Raw genomic sequence first — 23,445 nt, 5'->3', positions numbered from 1 at the left:
TGAGAGTCCTTTTGAACTTTAGGCTGTGAAACGATGCGGGTCTCGTGATTTAAGGATTGTGATAAGTGATATAATATATGACAACCGAAAGGCCGTCATGGTGCCGACGACCCCCAAACTAGCGACGGGTAAGAAGGATAAGCTGACGGAAAGGAATGTACTATATTTCACATTGAACATAATAAAAAATTAAAACATAAATTAAGTTTAAGCACCTTCGAACAGTAAGAAAATTGGTTATAAATAATTAAAGGGGTACACATTTCAATATAAAAAAGCTTAATTAAGATAAAATGTTTCCACGAATGTTAATTCCCAGAACATGTTAAATTAACATTATATGTACTTATAGACTGATAACATAACTTAAAAATTACATTAACCAAGAAAGCTAACAACACGCAACATCTAAGCCACGCGAGAATGTAATAAGATTAATTTATACGTTTTTTATTAAGGGTTACATATTGCAAGGTTCGTTGATACGATAGGAATGTTTATCCTGTTTGAAAACCTGAATTATATCACAAACATGGTATTTTAAAATCAGTATCCGCCTTCAGAATTGTCATTTTCGGAGTTGAGATTGTTTTTCGCTAACAGCCCATCCCTAAATTTTGTTAATGCGAATACTAAAAATACTCAAGGAACGCTGTCGACAATTGGTAGCAATAAAATAGCTGCGGCTAAATAAATAAATATATATTCGGGCCCGTATATATTTACTTTCAAGCCACCATTCACGTTGAATCTCAGGCTCGTCAAAATTATGAAAAAAGATCCCTTCTACATTCATTCAAAGCTTTTCTTTTGTGTAAAGTACCATAAAAGCTTCCTTTTCGCTGACTTTGTACTTTTTCATAATGTAATGTAATTTATATTACGTACAAAAAACATTAATCGTAATGTGGACTACATCTCTTCCACCAAGAAGTCGTTATGGCCTAAACTGAACAATGGACTCTACGGGTAAAGTTCTTGGAATTAATTGTGACCAACTGTTTGAGTTCTTTTCCCTTCTGTGTTTTTTTTAAAAACAGTAATCAAATAACTTATTTTTTTTTACCAACAAAAATAATACATCTGTTTTAGACTTTCAAATGTTCATTATATATAGAACCATTAAATATAAAAGAAATCTTATCCGTAAAAATTTTCATCAGAGCCCATAGTCACCAGGAGTGCAAAGCTGCTAGGAGCTCTTTAAAAAAATCATGTACTACCTCGCCCTGTATCTCTCGATTCTCAGCATAGGACAAACTGGTCAATCAGGAAAACGCAAAAGCAAAATTATTCCCAGAAAACACTATCTTGTGAGACATTGACGACTCCCTCCAGCTCCTAGCATTAAAAGAAATCTATTTCCAAATAACAATTTATAAGTCCACGTAATTGTAAGTCTTGAATATTACAAACGGCGGAGATAGCGTGAGAAAATTCTTACAAGTTAAATTACCTCATTACGTCCACTTTAAGTGTTGATACCAATTAGGGAAAGGCGCGGTTCGTATAATTTCTCGTTTCGACTTCTAAAATGGAAACGCGACTTGCGAAAAACAAATTTATTTCATTGGCCTCGTTGGTCTGGTGGTTAGATTAACTATCTACTGTACCGGATCCGGTCATGATACCGGTCACTTCTTCTATATCGTTCCCTCACTACTGAGGATCGCGACCACATGTGAGGTTCCTCCACTGTGTTCGATCATGGGTGGCATGGACCGCATGATACAGACTACCACCAAGTGCTTCTCTTACTAGATCTGACCATCTGGCTGGTGTTCTGAGCACCAGTCAGTATCTATTGATCCTCAGTACCTATATCATCATCATCTATATACAGTATCAGAACAGTGTGCTTGTTATTTTCTTCTCGTATGTGTTGACGTACCCATAACACTGGAGAAATCATAGCTTGAGGCCGAAAAAGGTAGGCAGTAAAAGGTTGGTTTATGAAGGGAAACATCTTCGATAACGTTGGGAAATCGAAATAGCGACAAATATATAACATCTATAGGATTTAAATTGCGTCAGAGTAAGGACTAAAGTTTAGGGCAAGACTGAGGTTTTCACTCGGTGCCTCTATTTTTGAAACATGCAAGCTTCTGCCGAGCTAATTGCGATCGACGTTTCTAAACGCAATCAAAGCAAGATAAATAAATTCTTGAAAGAACTTGTGTGATTAAAACACATCAAAACAACAAAAGAATAAACCGTGAGCTTCAATTGTAGGTCCGCACATGACTCGCGAAAATTCCACAAATAGAATCCATTCAACTTCAGTCCCGTTACAAGCGTGTGAGATCCTAAGCTCCACGCATTATCACAGGACCCGTATATTTTTCCACAGATGACCTCACATTATGCCCATTAATTAATCACAATGCGGAATTCGACTTAAGTAGGGTCGGTCGGCTTTGTGTCAATTTTATGGCTTCAATTATTCACGTTGCTGGTACGTTTTTTCTATGGGGTAAACAAATGAAAATGCGGCCTTCTCTAATGGAAAAACGTATGAGCTTTTCGAGAAAATCGAAAATGAGGAATTCTCATTAAGAATTTTTAATTCAGGTGCTTTCGTTCTAAATTAGAGTAATTCAATGCGAATTCACATTTTTTTATTATAAATGATTGTTTTTACAACTATTTCATAGACAAGAAATATTATGATTGGCCATTAAAAAAAAAACTAGTATTACGTATGTAAAATATAGAACACTTAAAAATACAGTACAATTTTAAAATAAATGCATCTAAATCAATACATATCGCGCACAGTTGTCGAAAATATTATAATACCATATCAACTATTTATAACAATTTTAAGTCAAAAAGATGCCCTGATAAAAAATATTTTTCAGTTCGGACCTTAAAATATGGATAGTATATGGTAAGTACAGCCTATACGATATTAAACTTCACAATGTGTGTTGGACGATCGAAAAACGATGATTGTACGTACATATAAATTTTTTATCTTAAGTTAACACTTTTGTTGACTTAATATTGTATCTTAAATTCGTAAAAAATTTAGTCAATCTAGAATAAAAAAAAGTAATAAAAAAAATGTATCAATTCGTATTTTAACTAATTAAAAGGAAGAAATTTGCCACCGCAAGGTTTTCATAAATTCTAACTATAAATTGAAAAACTATTTTAAATGTCCTATGGTACTTTTGTTAATTAATGTAAAAAAAAAAAATTTTATTGCCCTTGTAGGTGGACGACCTGATGGTGAGTGGTTACCATCGCCCAAGAATTTCAGCAATGCCTACCGCTTAATACTCTCCACAAGCCTCGTTTGAAGAAGGACATGTTATAGCGCTCGAGAAACACCGTGGAGGGGAGCTCATTCCATAGCCGGAATGTACGTGGCAAAAAAGACCTCTGGAAACGCTGGATGACCGCAGTGGCTCTGTGAGTGGTCTAACACGAATGCTATTAGTGAAACCAACGCAATCGATTACGCATTAAATGATTGAAACTGACAACTATTGTGACGCACATATTTTCTTGCTCTGATGCAGCTAGAATTTCGAACGACTCTTGTCTGGCTTATTCTTGCTGCCTTAATGTGATTGGTTTTTATTCTTTCCATTACAACTTGTGTTGTGATGAACATTAATGAACAGAGGATATCATAGATAGATAGTATCAAAACCTGTACGAATGGTGTTCTCGTGTTAGGACATTTCTCGCCACTGATTAGTTAGTACCATCATCCTAATTGTAGCTTTAATCAAACAAAACGGTATGAGGCTTTCAACAGATTTTTGGAAATTTAAATTTCGACAGCATATCTTAAGGATGCCTTTGAGCGGTAGTCTCTGGGCTCTGGTAATCGGTTTTCGTCATTAGATTAATTGAAAAACAGAGGAGGCCAAATGTAATAACATTCCAGAGTTGATCTTAGGAAGAGCAATAAGGACGCAATTAAAGACCATTAAACGAGAATTATAATGACCACAAATGATAACGATTTAATCGGCAAAGGATATTATTTTGTCTCCAAGATTCCTTGATTAGTCCTTAGTGTAAAACAAGTCTAAATTTGTCCTTCAAAGTGTCAAATACTAGTGACGAAACCTACTTTTGAAAATACAAAACGGTCTGTACACTTTCATTACGGTGAGCGATTTCACGATGGATCATTCGAGAAGATGCCATTACTCTTACAAGAGACAAACAGACTTGCAATTTAACGAGATAGAAACTGAAGCGCTTCGACGTCGGCACTGAGAAATGAAAGCAATTAACTAAAGGCCTTCAAAGAGGAAAAGTTATTAAGAAACTTGGAACGAGACAGTAAAAATAAATAGAATAGAATAGGTCCAAGAGGCAAGCTACGGGGCTTTGAGGAACCAGATATAAAAATATTTTTAATCTTTTTTTTTCCTACCTATGCTGATAGCCTTGAGAGGCTATTTCAGCTTCTCCTTAACGTGTAGTTGAGCTCACGAGGGTCGAACTGGCCCTAGCAAGGGCAGTGCTTCGCAGAATCTACCACCGCGATATCTATATGTAGATGTCCATTACAATGAACGGATCAAATGTGTTTCAAAATCCAGTTATCTCCCCGACAGAGTCTCATTTAAATGCAGTCGTATTTCCAAGAATTCTGAACACATCTTCCAATCGTCGACAGTTTGGTCTAATTGTGGGTCTAATTCATTGTCCTTATTGAAGTGACTATGAAAGTAATTCATCACAGGACTAGGATAACAGAATTCTTGTGACCTCAACTTGACTACAAGGATTTGAACGACATTCGGGACACGAATTTTTTCACGAATTTTTTCACGGTTCACATTTCAAAAGAACGGTGTCACTTGCCGCATGGCGTTTTCAAAAATGTTTTTAGTGCAGCAACGATTTCCAGGTCAACCGATCTCACGAAGATCTGATGTCAATCGGGCATAAAGATCATGCGATTTAACGCATCACCGGTGAGGCTAGCCAGAACTTTGTGAAAAAGTAATCGATAATTACATAAAGAGAGCGCAGTGTCATTAGAACTGCCGTGACCTAAGTGGCTATTTTTAATTTCATAATTAACAAACATTATATACCATCATATAACCGTATACTGGTGGTAGGACCTCTTGTGAGTCCGCGCGGGTGGGTACCACCACTCTGCCTATTTCTGCCGTGAAGCAGTAATGCGTTTCGGTTTGAAATGTGGGGCAGCCGTTGTAACTATACTTGAGACCTTAGAACTTATTCTCAAGGTGGGTGGCGCATTTACGTTGTGGATGTCTATAGGCTCAGTAACCACTTAACACCAGGTGGGCCGTAAGCTCGTCCACCCATCTAAGCAATAAAAAATATATAATTAATTAAAACGGAATAAAAATTTACAACCCGCAAAAACGGCAAACCGCGTATCGATCGACATGTCTTGTTAGTGAATTTACCTCACTTGTACTCTCGTGACAATTTAAATGTTCTATGAATGTGAGAGTATCGACAATGCAAAAGCGAACCAGCAGAGAAAATGTAGTGAATGATCGAGTTGGACGAACATTGGCAAATATAATCAACTACTCTATTACAATTGACAAATCGATTTTCCATCACAATGTGGGTGACTGCGTTCATATTGCGGGATGCTGTCTGTGATGTTTTGGACTACTGGACTTCAGGTCAAACGTGAGCCGACTTGTTCATCGATCAGGAAAAATAAGGGAAAATAATGAAATGATGACATGTAACGATGTGTGAGGGAGTTCAAAGTTTACAAATTAATCAGATGACTCAGCGCAATTCCTTTAAACGACTAAACAAATTGAACCTTATTACTTAGAGTGTGAGGCTCGCTAATTTTCACCCTGATCTAAAACGATGCTAATCAATTGGCTTAGATCCAAATTGCCAAACTGGCCATATTGAGGAGTAAACAGAACTTTTCCCGTTATTATCTATCAAGGCTAGTTCGGTGTTTGTTAGGGCTTAAAGCTATGTTTTCATTTTATACCAGGCTTAAGGTATAAAGTAGGCTTACACAGGAGAATAGTCACGTTTACTTGACATAACATGGCGTCTTCAAATTAATCATACTTAGTTAAAATCAGATATTTCATCAGACAGAAAAGGGAACCTGCAAAAACATACCAGACACTATCTGTGGTAGTATTGAGTACTGTATCGACTATTTAACTGACCCTCCAATTCATACCTACAATACTGGTGGTAGGGCGGATTATAATATGACATAACTGAACATACTTGTACGAGGCAGAATTCTTCTTATCAGCCCACAGACGTCCACTAATGGACGTCCACATAGGCCTCCGCGAAGTCTTAGCACAAAAACCCGTCCTGCGCTGCTTGCGTCCAGCGGATCCCCACGAACCTCAATGGGCCGTCGGTCTATCTTGTGGGAGGCCTACCCTCTGGCAGAATTAGACAAGGTAACAGGCGTGCTCCAGAGCAGTCCTCTTTATGGAGTAGGAAGGTTGAAACACCACAACTATCTTTAACAAGCTATCCATCTCCTTTCCCCCGTGCGTCTCATCCCCATATTGTGATAGGACAGGATTCGGTTCTCCTTAATCAATACTACAACCCTACGAAACGCTACACTGTCGCCGACATCATCAGTCTGCTCTATCAGTCAGTGAACTATTCAGAGCCCGCGGGGGCATCACCATAATACTTCGCCATACCAGAATCATGGTATATCAGGGAATGTGGCCAGTCGTCTCCCAGTGCCTCTTTATCATTATGATGTTATAGAGGAACAACAAGACACAGAGACAGACTGGCATCAACTAACAGTAAAAAAGAGCTTCATTCAATCATCGTACACTGACATACCTAAATACCATAATATGCATATCTTCCGTTGCTAAAGCCAGTTAAGTTTAAAAACCAAAATACACAGAGAATATTTTTCTTGGGACCCCTTTAATTAACTGAAATGATAATTAAAGCTTTCAAGGAAAAATAGTATTATACCTTAACAAACGCAATCTTATGGAAACGAAGAGCCGGCGGTAATAACCGTAAGTAAGGATTTGGAGCAAAAAGGCGAGTGGGCCATGGTTTTAAATCGTTTGGTATGTTCTATCTTTGCAAGTATTTTACTTTCCAGGTATTTTTTTATGAATTGATGAAAATCAGACATGCTTCTCTTGGGAAATCGGTAATCCTATGAAATACCCACATATTTTGGAAATACGAATCGCGCGCCATCTATCATACCGTCAAGGTTCACATGGTAAATTGCGAGAAACCTTTCTTGAATTTCGAATCCCACGCTATACCTATATTCAAATGAATTTGATTAATGACCGCGTTCGCGTAGAACGAATTAGGCCAGTAATTCGCCTGCGGTTGACGCTGTTAAAACCGAATACATTTTGCTATCTGATTATTAGGAAACGAAACAAACGAAGTCAAGGGCCATAACTACGACAATACAGTTAAAAGGAAATATAAAACGGACGTCCTACAGTTAATGTATCTGCTGAAACGACGCGAGGGGAAATAACTCGAGACACAATGGAAATTACTGTTCTGGGTCGAGAACGGATATTGCCGACGTCAGTAGGAAAGAAACTTCTTTTTCGTTGCATAATCGGCCGTGTGACAACGACGCACCAATTTCAAGAGATCCCTGTAGAGAACTAAACGCATTCAAGTCTTAGTTACATTGGAACAGCGACTACCCACACTTACAACCCTTTGACTCGAAACAAAGATCTAATACGTTTGAAAGGACAGCAGAGGTTGCAGGCTCTATCAGCAGCCACCTGGTTTGTTATTTACAGTTGTATCCAGTTCTCAGACCAGCTTGTGAGCTCCCAGAACTCGGCTGCAAGCTCAAAATATTAGAGGGCCCCATTTTCTCACACTTCAAAGCTGTTACAAATAGGCTAGGTCAGAACGGCCAGTACGGTGAGAGTGGATTAGGAATGAAATCCGAAAATAATCCTTACATGAATAACTGAGAAATAGCAGGTTAGTTACAACGCGTACACAACACAAGATAACATTAATAAGGTATTCCCTGATGCGACATAAGTATATAAAATATGTTACTGGTGGTAGGACCTCTTGTGAGACCGCGCGGATAGGTACCACCACCCTGCCTATTTCTGCCGTGAAGCAGTAATGCGTTTCGGTTTGAAGGGTGGGGCAGCCGTTGTAACTATACTGAGATCTTAGAACTTATATCTCAAGATGGGTGTCGCATTTACGTTGTAGATGTCTATGGGCTCCAGTAAACACTTAACACCAGGTGGGCTGTGAGCTCGTCCACCCACCGAAGCAATAAAAAATTAATAAAGGAATACTTGAAAATGCATATTTTCACAGGATATTGCGTAATTAAAAAATACCTATAGAGACTTATGTTAATCAATAGTCTCTCTCACTCTTGTCCTGAAGAAATACGCGAAACAGTGATTCATATTCTCAGAGAATATCCAAAAACTGATCTCAGAGGGCAACTGATCTCAAGAACAGAGGGCAACATTATACTTGAGTCGTCTATTATCAAAGGTGGCAATCTGTGTATTTGGACAAAAAAATGTTATTGATATGGCGATACAGATTGATTTATAATAATAAATAATAATAATAAAGATCATTTATTGCCTTTCACATCATAAAATGAAATACAAAAAAAAAGAAAAGCAAAAAAAAGAGAAAAAGGCAAAAGGAGGTGGCTCAGCTATTGCTGTTCAAGGTTGATAAATTGAACAGCGCTGATTTTCAGTCACCCCCGTTTCCCTTTGGTTCTTTGCGGGAATGAAGACTCCGTACGTGTGTACATACTCAGAATATGATATAAATTAGTAAAATTAGTAAATTATAAAAATTTAAGAAAAAACAAAATAAAAATCAAATTAAATGGTGAACCCGAAAACAAAACCAAAAATTTAAGAAAAAAACAAAACAAAAATCAAATTAAATGAATTTGAATATAATCGTCTCCTTCAAAGAATACGATTCAAAACCTGCATTAAATAAAGGTTAAGACTTAACCTGTTATTTATCTAAGATGTCGTTCAGAAGAGTTTTGTGACTGCCAATGGAATACAAAGTCAATAATTCGGTTTTCTGATTTACCAATAATTGTCCATAAGTCACATTGTGCCGGCTTTGATAGTAGTCGACTCACTTTATTTAAATTAACAACTTCAAACGTTAGTAAGTCGTAGCTACGTAGCAAATTGCTACGCTTCTACGATCTTCTAGTTTGAGTTAATTAACATATTCACAAGTCTACGAAATTATGTAGATACATATTTGTAAGGTGTTCTGCTTTGGAGGTTTTAATTAGGATCTAAGCGACGTTACTGCATTATTTATTAATAACGATTTAATTCTAATTTAATTAATATGTAACCGAGAAATCGTTAATGATTTCATGTTTTAATTTAAAAGCAAACTTTAGTATACTTCTTTGTTGTGAACATCTAGAATAATAAAATCACGTTTTGGAACATAAAGCGATGTACAACGACAAATCTGACGTATTCATTAGTTTTTTTCAATAAAACTACTAATAAAAATGAATTCCAATAAATTTGGGAAATATCTACATTTTATTTATTTATTACTAGCTGACCCGGCAGACTTCGTAGTGCCTCAATCGATAAATAGAAGACCTAAGCTTTTGTATAAAATAAACTTAAAACAGACAAAAGGAATCCGTTCGACGGAGGACACATCAAACGAAAAACAAAATTGTTATTTTTATTTAATTCCGAGCAATTTTCATATTTATCTACCTTTTAAACCTTCTCTGGACTTCCACAAATGATTTAAGACCAAATTTAGCCAAATCGGTCCAGCCGTTCTCGAGTTTTAGCGAGACTAACGAACAGCAGTTCATTTTTATATATATAGATTTATTATTAAAATCAAATCAATAGTGTGACTGGTAATAAAACATCATAATCAGACACGGTGATTAAAAATAAAATAAATTAGATTACAGAGCCTGGAGTGTTCTAACTCCAAACAAGATACACATATTGGGTTCGTGCATAGCAATAATTTCAAACTCCGTCGAAGCAGACTCGGGAAACACAAAACCATCAACTTTTTCTTTTATGAACTACATGAGATTGTTATAGATTTTGATTTCAAATCGAGAAAAATGTTTGTTTTTTTTGAAGTGAAAACTTCTTTAGAATCGTTGTGATTTCAAACCGGATGCAACGGAAAAAACGACAGGTAAGAGACACAAATACAAAAATGTGTAGGATGAAGCCAGCAAAGAATGAGACAGAAATATACATACTATTTAATACAGCGTGAGATTTTTTAATACTAACGTGTGTATGAAAGCTCTTGTAGTGAATTTTAATTTAGGATTATACGTGAAATTAAAATATCAATTCACAGAGGGCGCTACCTTACAATTATTTACTAATGACAAAATTTTACATATACTTAAGACGTTTAGGATAATTGTATTTTAATTTTGGAAGGTTTCACTTCTACCACGTGTGAATTGCACACATTTTGTTTTTATTTTGTCACTTAAACTCGAAACGCAAATACAAACAAAATTTTCATTTAAAAGGAAAATACGAATCTTAAACAAGAACGTTAAAGAAACCCTGAATGAATAATACATGAGTAACTTCGGTGGAAGCTGAGTTAAATCTTCCAACGGGGACCGAATACCTTCATGCATGTTTTAGCAGCAGTCGACGCTCATGATATATGAGTACCGGTGAACCATAACTGTAGCGAGTAAAAGAAAGCCTTCTTTAAAAAATAATGGGTAAAACTCACCTTCTCCGAGCTCACAGCCCACCTGGTGTTTAGTGGTTACTGGAGCCCATAGACATCTACAACGTAAATGCCGCCACCCACCTTGAGATATAAGTTCTAAGATCTCAGTATAGTTACAACGGCTGCCCTGCCCTTCAGACCGAAACGCATTACTGCTTCACGGCAGAAATAGGCGGGTTGGTGATACCTACCCGTGAGGACTCACAAGAGGTCCTAGCACCAGTAATTAAATAAAAACATTCACAATGCTAAATTCTTAAAATCACTAGTGAATGTAATGTGTCAATATTCATTACAACATACATTAACTCCAAAATCACATCCCTAAAATCCGATACAAAAAAAAAAGCAAATCATCCGAACAAAACAAAACGACATGTATTAAACTACCCTCGCATCTCCAACGTGACACAGTCTGTTAATGTCTAAATCAGTGGCTAAAGTAATTTGTCAACAGTTGGCAAGTGTCACTTTCGCCAACACGACCCTAAGTCTGACTACTCTGATTTCTGAGGACACGTCTTTATTACCTCTGTGGACTGGTCGAAATGTCCTTTTCACGTAACAGGCAGTAAATCAGACTAATGATCACGAATTCATTGGCTTTTTATTACAGTTGTAACGTTCTAGGACCGACATCTTATTTTTATTATTGAGACGTTCGTTTAGTTTACGTTAAGGTTACGTTCCCGTGGAGCTTTATGCGAGTAATTGCTTCTAAACTTAATAAGAACTGATCTTTGAAATATTCGACTAATTTTTTAATATGTTTTAATAAAGAAACTTACGTAAATAGCGGCAACGAAGACTACACGACTACACGAGAAGTAGTTTAGAAGTAGTTTAGTTTAATTAGAGAAAAAAAAACTCAAGAAGTCGTCGTGGCCTAACGGATAAGACGTCCGGTGCATTCGTGTTGAGCGATGCACCGGTGTTCGAATCCCGCAGGCGGGTACCAATTTTTCTAATGAAATACGTACTCAACAAATGTTCACGATTGATTTCCACGGTGAAGGAATAACATCGTGTAATAAAAATGAAACCCGCAAAATTATAATTTGCGTAATTACCGGTGGTAGGACCTCTTATGAGTCCGCGCGTGTAGGTACCACCACCCTGCCTATTTCTGCCGTGAAGCAGTAATGCGTTTCGGTTTGAAGGGTGGGGCAGCCGTTGTAACTATACTGATATCTTAGAACTTATATCTCAAGGTGGGTGGCGCATTTACGTTGTGGATGTCTATGGGCTCCAGTAACCACTTAACACCAGGTGGGCTGTGAGCTCGTCCCATCTACGCAATAAAAAAATAAAAAAATCATAGGTCAGTTTTTTAGTATCTGTGCCAGACTTTTGTAGTGGAATAAAATCATTTAACTTCATAATAAATAAATAAACATTATTCAGATAAGTTTAAATGTTCTAATGATACTTCAATAAAATTCGACCTCATGTCTCAAAGTAGGTGAAAAAAATTGTGACGTTATGTCTATGGGCTCTCTGGGTAACCACTCAACGGCATGTACACCATGAGCTCATTCATCAATAAAATAAAAAACTACAAAATTGTCACTATGGATTGATCATGATTTGCGTTAAAATGTTGTTGGTTAATCTTCTATCTCTAAAGTACTTAGAACTTATCAACTCATACAAATTATCCTTTACTTCAAATTGTAATTAATCGAAAACTATATCTATAAAACATCTATAAAAGATTTTGTCGGGCACTGTATTACACATATGATGTAAGCTATCTCAAAGCAACCCACGTTATTTAATAAGTCTTCAAGATACACAATTCACACCGAGACTGTAAGTGACTTGCAGACTACAGTGAAGAGATTGTGAATTATTCAACACCATCAGAGCGAAGAGCACTTTGGCAGCATTGTGAGGAGATAGCTAATGTTGTATTCGGAGTAGTATGGTTAAAAAATAGATTTATTCAAATTTACATTCTGTTTGAAAACGTTTTCAACTTTATTCCCTTTAATTCACATTTCCAAATTTTATCTATTTATATTATTTATTTATTTGTGAGTGGTGGAGTGGTGGTACCTACCCGTGCGGACTCGCAAAATGTCCCCTCACCATCAGTAATGGTTTTTGAAGTGAAATTTAGCAATATCGTACGGTCACCAGTATGGTAGAATTAGAAATATACGTCACAACTAACTGTACTTTCTACGCTACGACGTATCAGTATCGAATATATATAAAAACTACGTACCTATTTTATATTAACCATTACCATTTTAAATTTACGCAAAATATAAAAATATCCAAACATTTAGTGTTTAACGTTTTAGTGTTTTAAGTCGTCGTGGCCTAAAGGATAAGACGTCCGGTGCATTCGTTGTTGCGATGCACCGATGTTCGAATCCCGCAGGCGGGTACCAATTTTTCTAATGAAATACGTACTTAACAAATGTTCACGATTGACTTCCACGGTGAAGGAATAACATCGTGTAATAAAAGTCAAACCAGCAAAATTATAATTTGCGTAATCACTGGTGGTAGGACTTCTTGTGAGTCCGCACGGGTAGGTACCACCGCCCTGCCTATTTCTGCCGTGAAGCAGTAATGCGTTTCAGTTTGAAGGGTTGGGGTAGCCGTTGTAACTATGCTTGAGACCTTAGAACTTATATCTCAAGGTGGGTGGCACATTTACGATGTAGATGTCTATGGGCTCCAGTAACCACTTAACACCAGGTGGGCTGTGAGCTCGTCCACAAATCTAAGCAATAAAAAAAAAAAAAAAATGTATATTTCTACGGAACATAACTTTCGACTAAAAATGAATAAAAGCTTTGTTTCCGTCGTCCGGCTTCTCGCGATCAGTGACTTCTAACTTAAAAATATATTGATCAAACAAACAAGTATGTTTGGGCCATATAAAAGAGCAGAACAAACTTACTACTCACGCGGTCGTTCATATCACTCACATACAACCATACCAGACTCGAAACAAACCCCCGTCACCAAAATGACATATTTTTTAACCGACTTTAAAGTACATTTCACAGCGTTAGGAAACTATCGAAGACTAGCTGACCCAGCAGACTTCGTAGTGCCTCAATCGATAAATAAAAGGCCTAAACTTTTGTATAAAGTAAACTAAAAACAAACAAAAGGAATCCGTCCGACGCGGGACACATCAAAGAGAAAACAAAATTGTTATTTTTATTTAATTCCGAGCATTTTCATATTTATCTACCTTTTAAACCTTCTCTGGACTTCCACAAGTAATTCAAGACCAAAATTAGCCAAATCAGTCCAGCCGTTCTCGAGTTTTAGCGTGACTAACGAACAGCAATTCATTTTTATAAATATAGATAGATAGATTTCGTTTCGGGGTTAGATGGAGCACATTCAAAGACTTTTAAAACGCAAGGCAGGTACGAAACAATTCTATTCCCATGACGAGTGTTGAGACTATCGCGATCTTTATCTCACTTTGTCATATAAACGCAATATTTTCTGCTATACCCTGTCAAATCGTATGAGATTGATATAGTACTTTTGAATTATTCATACGCATAACTCAGTAAAACCCAGTGACTTGTCAGAGCGAAGTAATATCTGTATAAGGTACGAATCGCAGATTATGCTCACGTATATATACATATTACTGGCTACATCTCCCCCAGAATTTGTTTGGTTGAGGGGGTTTCGAGAATAATCTATGATTTGGTTATTTTAAGAAACGTAACAATGGCTGTCGTTCTGATGATTGTGGTTAATGAACGCAGCCCTCATGAGCTCCTGCTAATACCTCTATTTCTAATACTACATTCACATCATCCGACTGCAGTACTATATTCACATTCTTAACCTTAGATAGGACTCTCCCAGCTGTGACCGTGTAATACTGAACTTTCAAACGTCCCGAACGTTCATTGAAATCCGCCACATTACTAAAATTATTAATCTGAGGAGCTCCGAAATACTCCGAATAGAGTCCCAGCTAAACTTTAATGTTGACAATAAAAGTCTTCTATAACGTTTAATGTTTTGAAATTCAATACACCATAATAAAAACTATCGATAGGTATTTTACTGCACAAGGATGTAGTATTATAATCGCAGAATACTTAATAATATATTCTAACGAGATAATAATAGTTTTTTTTTGTATCGGTAGTAGTTTCCAAATAATGTGTTCTATCTCATTCTCTCGCCGGCTGAATCCTATACATTTATGTGTTTGTGTCTCTATGGACTTATTTTTTCGTTTCGTTTCATCGAGTTTGAAATCACAACGACTCTAAAGAAGTTTCACTTCAATATATACTTTTTACTCACAAAAGTTTCATTTTTACCCCCCGAAATTTCATTTCACCCCATTTGGGGTAATTTACCTCGGTTCCCCGACCGCTACGATATGGGATGAAATATAATCTGAGTAAATTTTTTTCTCACTGAGGAAAGAGGAGATTTTTTCAGTGGACTTTTTGGAGGATCCCGAGATGTTACTTTCAGCGGTTTTTACTACATAGTGCCATAGACTATCTCTCTACCAACATGGCGTGCGTTCCGGATCACGCATCATAAAAAGGTGCGTTCTTAAACGCAATAAATCTGTGTCTGGATTGATATTATAGTGAAATGACTTGTGAGAAGCAGCACAAGCGTACACAGTTTTAGTTACTGCGGAATGTATGCAGCAGAACTGCGGCCGCCAACACACGTGATCGACCGTCAAATCGTGTTAGCATGACCTGTCGCGGTGACATCGGTAATTACTGCGCAGGTTACGTCATGAGGTTGGCGAAATCGAACTGTAGGGTCGGTCGAAAATGAGTCACATTTCAGAGACAAAATAATTTCCAATGTTTGCCATTCGTATTGACTTCTATCCTTATGATAATCAAAGACGCATTGAAATAAAAGCGTTTCTCTTCCGATAAGCTTCTAACATAAGGCATTTGTGTAAAGTTAAAATCGAAAATTTCTGAATCCAATGTTTGGGAACAAGCCAAACACTAGAAGACCATTGACTTATACTATTCTAATGTAGCAAAAAATATTAACTTTCTAAACAGCATTAACTTTTGAAATACGATTAAGGGTGGTTCTTTTTTAATGAGAGTAGACATAAAACCTCTCGCATGGCCACTTATAAAAAAGAAACATAAGAAGCAAAAGTCAAAAATAAAAAATAAAACTATCGCCGACCGCACCGCACGCGCTGTACACGCACACGCCGCTTATTTTTTCACATAAATATTTTCATGGACTCAAATTAATTCTCTATTATACAAACTCTTACTGACGACCATATTCGTTGTTGCGCGAGTGATATACAAGTTTTATAGACAGTAATTTAGAAGAGTGCCGTGTCAAGTCGCCGCCATTACGCGTCGTCCAGCAGTGGCGTCGAATTCTGTAGCCTGGAAGAAGCTCTAGCGACGGGTTGGCAGGTACGTCTACTCCTCATAGCCTAGCCTCGGCCTTCCCCTCTTTTGTGCATCTTTAGCGATACTCGCCCCCGCAAAACTTTCTTCAAAAATATTGAACCAGCGCACCGCCGTGGTGGAAATTTTGTAAAGAGTTTTTCCCACTAAAGGGTCACCAAGCAGACGAATCCCAGACCGATTTGAGATACTATTTTGATGTAAGTATTGAAGTCTCTAAACAATGATTACTACCTAACATTTAGATGAATCTATCTACCCTACAAAAATATATGATTAATTGTATATTCTTTTTAAGTCAACTTTTTAAACCATTTCTGTTTTTTTTTCATGTGGATCATGATTCCTTTGTCAAAGTCAGATCGGATGATTGATGTCGCCATAGATAAGGGTATTGGATCGATTTTTATAAAGTATATTTCTCACGATATGTTAAGAGTTACGCATTGTTATATGAACATATCACATGCCTAAATGTGTTTTGATGTTTGAAATCGCCTTCTGTGTATCTGTAGCGTAACAACATTTGGATATTGAGCATATTCAGCCTCTAGCTGTTATTTCCTCACGGCCAATTCATAGAAGTAATTGCATTTTACTCCTAATATTATACTGTTTTGTTCTATTATACTGTAATACCTAATTTGTTATAGTATACTGTATACCTAATATTATACTGTTTTGTTATATTATACTGTAATACCTAATTTGTTATAGTATACTGTATACCTAATATTATACTGTTTTGTTATATTATACTGTAATACCTAATTTGTTATAGTATACTGTAATACCTAATTTGTTATAGTATACTGTATACCTAATATTATACTGTTTTTTCTCCTCGTCGAACTCGTCTAAATTAAACTAACTCATAGTTATAGCCCACTAAGTTTCTCACCGGATCTTCTCAGTGGGTCGCGATTCCGATCCGATAGTAGTCCTGCGAAGCACTGCTCCTGCTAGGGCTAGTCTTAGCAAATCCTCACAGGTTGAGTCCGTGGATTCACCTACTCGTCCGCGCGCAGCTGCGATAATTCCTTAGGCTACCAGCAGGAAATTATGCTACTTTGAATCTTTTTTACCATGGTTTTTCTGCGAATATCCTCATTTCTGTATGTACATACGTACTTTATTATATTATGCTCAGTCCACACTATTCTTTTTTTCTTTTTTTTTATTGGCTTTGTATGCAGACAAGCATACGGCTCACCTGATGGTGAGTGGTTACCGTCGCTCATGGACTTCAGCAATGCCAGGGGCAGAGTCAAGCCGTTGCCTACCATTGAGTACTCTCCACAAGCCGCGTTTGAAGAAGGGCATGTCATAGCGCTTGGGAAACACCGTGGAGGGAAGCTCATTTCATAGCCGGATGGTACATGGCAAAAAAGACCTCTGGAAACGCACTGTGTATGACCGCAGTGGCTCCAGGTAGTATGGATGAACTCTACTCCGGTGGCGGGCGGTGCGATGGTAAAAACGAGCTGCCGGGATTATCTCGAACAATTCCTCAGAGCACTCCCCATGGAACATACGGTACAAAACACAGAGGGAACCGAAGTCCCTCTGCAGACCCAGAGGTTCCAAGCCATTCCATGAATAATTTACTCATATCATATAATATTCTATCTGTCCCAGCTTTCATACCTGTCCATTGTTCATTATTTATAACATAGGGTAAGCCGTCCTATTATTAGCAACTGCATTTACGGAAATGAGACAGCAACAAAACACTACACAAAAACATTTTGACGATTGTGAATTGACTAGTTGAATAAGAGTAGTGACCAAGATCATTGTCGCCGATGATTACGCGCAATTCGCATGCTATTAATAAACAATATTTCAGCTGGAGTTACTTAAGGGCTTTTTCTATAATAACAACATTCATTATCGATGAAATTCAATCATAATATTCATAATAGTCCTAAAACGATCAATCATTCATTGCAAAACTTTCATGGCTATCAGCGAAATTGCTTTACGCTCCATTGTACGTTAGAATACGCCAACTTTGTACAGGCTACAATGTAAACTAAGCGTCGGTTTCGAACTTCGACGACACTCCAGCTACATAGAATATTTTACTTTATTGAGTACATTGTATTCGAGAACTAGGTCGGTTTTAGTGTAGCAGAGCAGCGCCGGTTGAGGCACCGGTTTACGTAACGCGTCTCGTATTGATCGCTCGTTCCTCACCCCCACGCGTTTCCTAAGGCGGGGTGCGGACCAATCAGAAGCGAGGATTTAATTTTAATTCGATAGCCGTTAGGTGCGCGCAGCTTTATGATTCGCCAGCTCGTTTATACGTCACGACTTCGTAAAAGGTATTTTCGTGTTTTCGTGTCTCTTGTTTGGGCTGATTTTTTTTTTCGTGAAAATAATTTTCGGCTCGCTGCCGTGTCGTTTGTTACATTGAGGTTGTATATTTATAGCGTACCTTATATCTCAGAGGCGCGTTTCTTATGTCGGTATGAAACTGGTGCGAAAATACAACAATTTCCAGATCAAACCCAGTTGTGGAACTAATTTATTTGTATTACAAAACTGGACTGCAAATGCAAAGGGTTACAAGAAAGAGAACATGAGCCTGAAAGAAGTCTGAAAGTGGCACCTGTGACAGAGAAGCTGAGAAGTGCGCGTTTGGGATAGTATGGACATGTGATGCGACGAAATGAAAATGAGGTTGGTAAGAGAGTGTTAACTGTGATTGTGGAAGGATATAAAGGAAGAGGCAGACCTAAGAAGAAATTGGTAGATTGCGTGAAAGATGATATATGTAAGAGGGGAGTGACTTGGAGAGAGGCAGGAGAATGATGATTGATAATGATGACAAGAAAGAGAGAGAACATTGTTAGAAGAATGAAAATTCACACCAAAATATATGTGGTAAAAAACAGCACGTTATTTTTTCTACCATGACCAATTCAACGGAAAGCTTAAGTCGTGGCGCTACTCGGGTTGGTTTATCGGTGCGAGGTCTCGCAAATCCGTATTGATCCCCGAGTGAACACGCTGCCCCGGATATTAATTCTCCGATAGGACATAAAGTTTTTGATATTCAATAGCATCGTCGGACTGTTGTAATTACACGTCCAAATAAAGATTACGGGCGTGTCGCACAGAGCAGTGGGGAAGCTATCGAGAATTGCCAGATAAAATTACAGGTTTAAAAAAAAAGACAGGTTTAAATTGAAAGGGCGACGGCTTTAAAACGCCTGTGGGATCCAAAAACTATTACACAATAAGTAGAACATTAACTCAACTTCCAGTTTCAAACGTAAACTATTGAAATCAAACATTGTTACGATTCTAATATTTATTGATTTTTAAGGCCCCTCAACATTGAAACAAAACAAACAGTTTCTATTCAAAACTTCTTCAACCCTTCAGGTTATCAATGAGCGTGCAGTATGAAAAGGTCATTTAGATCAATAGAGATTAGCTCGAACTAGGTCTGGGACTTACAGCAAGGTTCATAGTGCAATGTCATAACGTACGTTTGCACTGCATCAATCGGGTCACAATTTACAACCTCAACACGTTTTGTCCATTCATTTAGAGTATACCACGACGGTCATCTCGCATTACTACTCACTAATCATTGTTCATCGATCGTCTGTAGCAATTGTGTCGTGATTCCCCATTTATTCATCTTTCCCATATTCTTATGACGATCAGTTGATATTCTAGGACCTAATGCATCAAGATGGCATCCGTTGCAACGTAGGCTCCAGAAACTGCTTAACATTAGGTTAACCCTGAACTAAGCTAATAGCCAATAGCTATTCCATTATCATTAATGTACCAAACTACAACTTAGGCGTGTAACCAATATTAAGCCAGCTAATTTCTGCCACTTACCCTTACGGCACTGAACCAATAAGATTGGCACTAGATCCCGAACAAAATTGCTCAAGTTAAAGGCAGAGATAAATAAGTTGGCAGATAAATATGGACATGAACCCAGGCTTAAGATGCCCGCTATTGACATTTATTTTTTGATATTGCATGGAAATGTTCAAGAAATCCTGTCGGCGATAGAAAATAATTAATAATAATAATAACATGAGAATCGAATTGCACAGCAAGAACTATTATATTCATCAAATATCATAAAAGTGTGGGTACATTTACAAAGTGCTCCAAATTAAACATTTATTGCGCATTAAGTTTAACTGGTGTCTGATAGACCAGTGTTTATGACTGAAAATTTACTGATTTTTAGGAATCGATTAGTTCAGTAAAATATGATATAGTCCTCACGTTGAGACCGGGAAGAGTTGCCCAACACAAATCTCCAATCAGGATCGGCTTGCGCCTTAATGAACAACAATCGAGTATACAACAAAAACGAAACACAAAAGATCGTTGGAAATTCTCATCAGTAGGCACATTCGAAACACAATGAAATCCCAAACCTATCACAATACGGTAAATTTTAATTAAAACTGAATTCGGAGACTTGAAATTTGAATAGACGTTAATACCCTTTTCAAATCGCTACCGAATTAAGGACACGCGGACACGTTATTTATCTCGAAACAAAACAGAGCCCCGAACCCAATTAAGTTCAATTCGTGTTTTGAGTGTTTCCATTCGGATAAAAATACGTTTACGTGATGAGACGGACCTAATAAGCGGCGTGGAAATTAAGGTATTTACGGTAATATTACTTTAATGGGCCCACTATAAGGTTTAAAAGCCAACGTTATCTTTCGTCACTAGATCCTATTTTACATTTTACGGTTTCACGGCAAGTTCCGGTTACGATGAGATCTGTGACCTGTTTCCAAGACTACTACTAAACGTTCGGGTTCTGACCTCAGAGGCGATCGGCCGCTTGGGCGAAGAGTGCAGGGGAGTCGTTTAGTGGGTGGGCCCTAAAATTCCTTGGGCCCGTGGTCTGCTCCCAACACCTTGCAGATCGTCAAGTCCCACATACCCCGCGCGCCCCCTAGGCGCGGGGACCTCGTAGGAGGTTCGGCCCCCAGCTCGAAAAAAAAAGTACTACTAAACGTTCCCACACTAAGTTCCGTAAAAATTCCTGACAATCGTTTTTCAAATTAATGCATTAAATAGTCTCGCGTTAGTTAACGAAACGCATTACTGCTTCACGGCAGAAATAGGCAGGGTGGTGATACCTACCCGTGCGGACTCACAAGAGATCCTACCACCAGTAAAAATCTGCTATCAAAAGGTTACCAAATCATAGACATATTTTAACAATACTAAACTACCCTACACTCCCAAATCTCTCAAAAATAATTCAAGCCACAACTGATCCTATTAACCTTGTACAAAGAATTACTTATGAAAATATTGTGAAAATCTGTGAATTTTGTTAAGGTCCTATGAAAACAAGGAAAGCTCCCATTGTGATCGCGTGAGTAATACACATCGACCAGAATACAGCTTACATAGAACTATAGTGAAGAATCACTAACTTCCGCGCATATTCCGAAAGAGTTTTTCGTGTCTACTGACCCTAATAGCTTTAGTATCATTCGTGGACTTTTTTATGTCAATGCGTAGTCTCGTTTGATCGATAAGGTCACCGATACGGTAAATTGCAATATGGGCAAACGCAATATATCAGGTAGCCAACATTGAGTTGTGTCACTTGTTCACTCATCAACTTCTACTCGTAATATTTTTTTAATGCTTAGATTGGTGTACAAGCTCACAGCCATCTGGTTTTAAGTGGTTACTAAGGACCATAGACATCTACAACGTAAATACGCCAACCACCTTGAGATATTAGTTCTAAGGTCTCAAGTTTAATTACAATGTCCTATGATTACTTAAAATAACCTGTTTGAGGTATCGCCAATCTCGAACCATCGAATTATTGTTTGATAGGAATACGTTCGAAGGAATAATGCAGCTACCACTTGAACTTACCAATGCAACCGACTATAATTGTCACTTATAAATCCTAGATGTAGCATATTGATGATAATCATAATAAAAATATTGCGTATATGTAGCTATATCAACCGATAATAACGTATACCGAAAAACAGAAAGGACTTAAAAAAAGAACTAGGATCACGAAACAATATATCATTTAAGGAAATCTTCTAAAGTACAAAGGTATACAGATCTACAAACTTTTATAGAATAAGACATTTATATGCAAAGCAAAAAAGCTTTCTACCTGTCTCCGGGAATAATGAGGAGCTTTGGATATTTTCAAATGTCCGGGGATTTTACTAACGTTTTATGTTACCGTTCTAGTTTTGTTAAACTTAAATTGTTTTTTAATACAAATGATTTCGGTACCAACTATAATTTAAGTCAATAGACTGGACGCTAAGGTACCAAAAAAATGTGATACACCAAAATTTAATACCCTTCTCACCACCGCATCAGGGAGTTGGCTCAGCAAAGGCGTGGATCGGAGTAATAATTTTTATGCTCTATTGGAACTAAAAATACATTTTTTATATCAATATATCTATTATTTGGGTATACTCTATTTACACTGTGAGGAAGTGTGAAAGTAGCCCCGGTAATCTACAAATTAAAGAGCGGACCGTTAGCGTGGTATGGACATGTGATGCGTAGAGAGAAGATGCATGTGATTAGGAGATGTATGGAAATGGTAGTGCTAGGTAGAAGGGGAAGAGGTCGACCGAAGAAGACATGGATGCAGTGTGTGAATGACGATATGAGAGAGAGAGGGGTCAGTGTTGAGATGACGGCTGATAGACGAGAATGGAAGAGAAAGATTAGCTGTGCCGATCCCACCTAGTGGGATAAGGTGGAGAAAAAGAGAAGAGACTATTTACAATGTAATTTAAAATGTTTTTTAAGTTGCCGTTGAGAACAGTGTTAACATTTTTTGATGCAGCGACTTCAATATGTGCAGATGTCATATCGGAGTTGCTACTATCTTTGTTAAAGATACTGAGCGTAGTGGTAGAAGTTCTAGAACATGGTATTAAATGATTTCTTTTTTCGTATTAATTTTTCACGTTATTAGCCCAATTGACAATCTATTGTCGTAATATATCCAGAAAGATATTTCTTTAGCAATATTTGACATAATAAAGAATGCTGCATAGACACAAAAAAAACACAACTCGATCCTCGCATAAAAACGTTAGCCGACTCTGCACACCGCGAAATAAACAAGTCTCTTGAAAAGAGAACAAAGAAATTAAATAGAAAATATAGGCGGACGCACGTGAGGCTATTTCAGTCTCTTGTTCTAGAAATTTTCACTTTATTACCGACTAATACGTGAGGGAGGAGGCTGGCTGTTCTT

General features: G+C 37.5%; 2 protein-coding genes across 9 annotated transcripts in view; one reads left to right on the top strand and one right to left on the bottom strand.

Annotated features, from left to right (window-relative positions):
- The window catches only part of LOC149502742 (organic cation transporter protein), a 111,167-nt gene that overhangs the window by 48,548 nt on the left and 39,174 nt on the right, over positions 1-23,445 (top strand). The window lies entirely within an intron of this gene.
- Positions 1-23,445, bottom strand: part of Sap47 (Synapse-associated protein 47kD) — a 69,677-nt gene that overhangs the window by 25,130 nt on the left and 21,102 nt on the right. The gene's annotated exons all lie outside the window — the stretch shown is intronic.

The sequence above is a fragment of the Bombyx mandarina genome, chromosome 07, assembly GCF_030267445.1.
Source record: "Bombyx mandarina strain Sakado chromosome 07, ASM3026744v2".
In the NCBI taxonomy this organism is placed as follows: Eukaryota; Metazoa; Arthropoda; class Insecta; order Lepidoptera; family Bombycidae; genus Bombyx; species Bombyx mandarina.
Note: the sequence above shows the minus strand (reverse complement) of the source record. Positions and strands in the feature narration are given on the sequence as shown.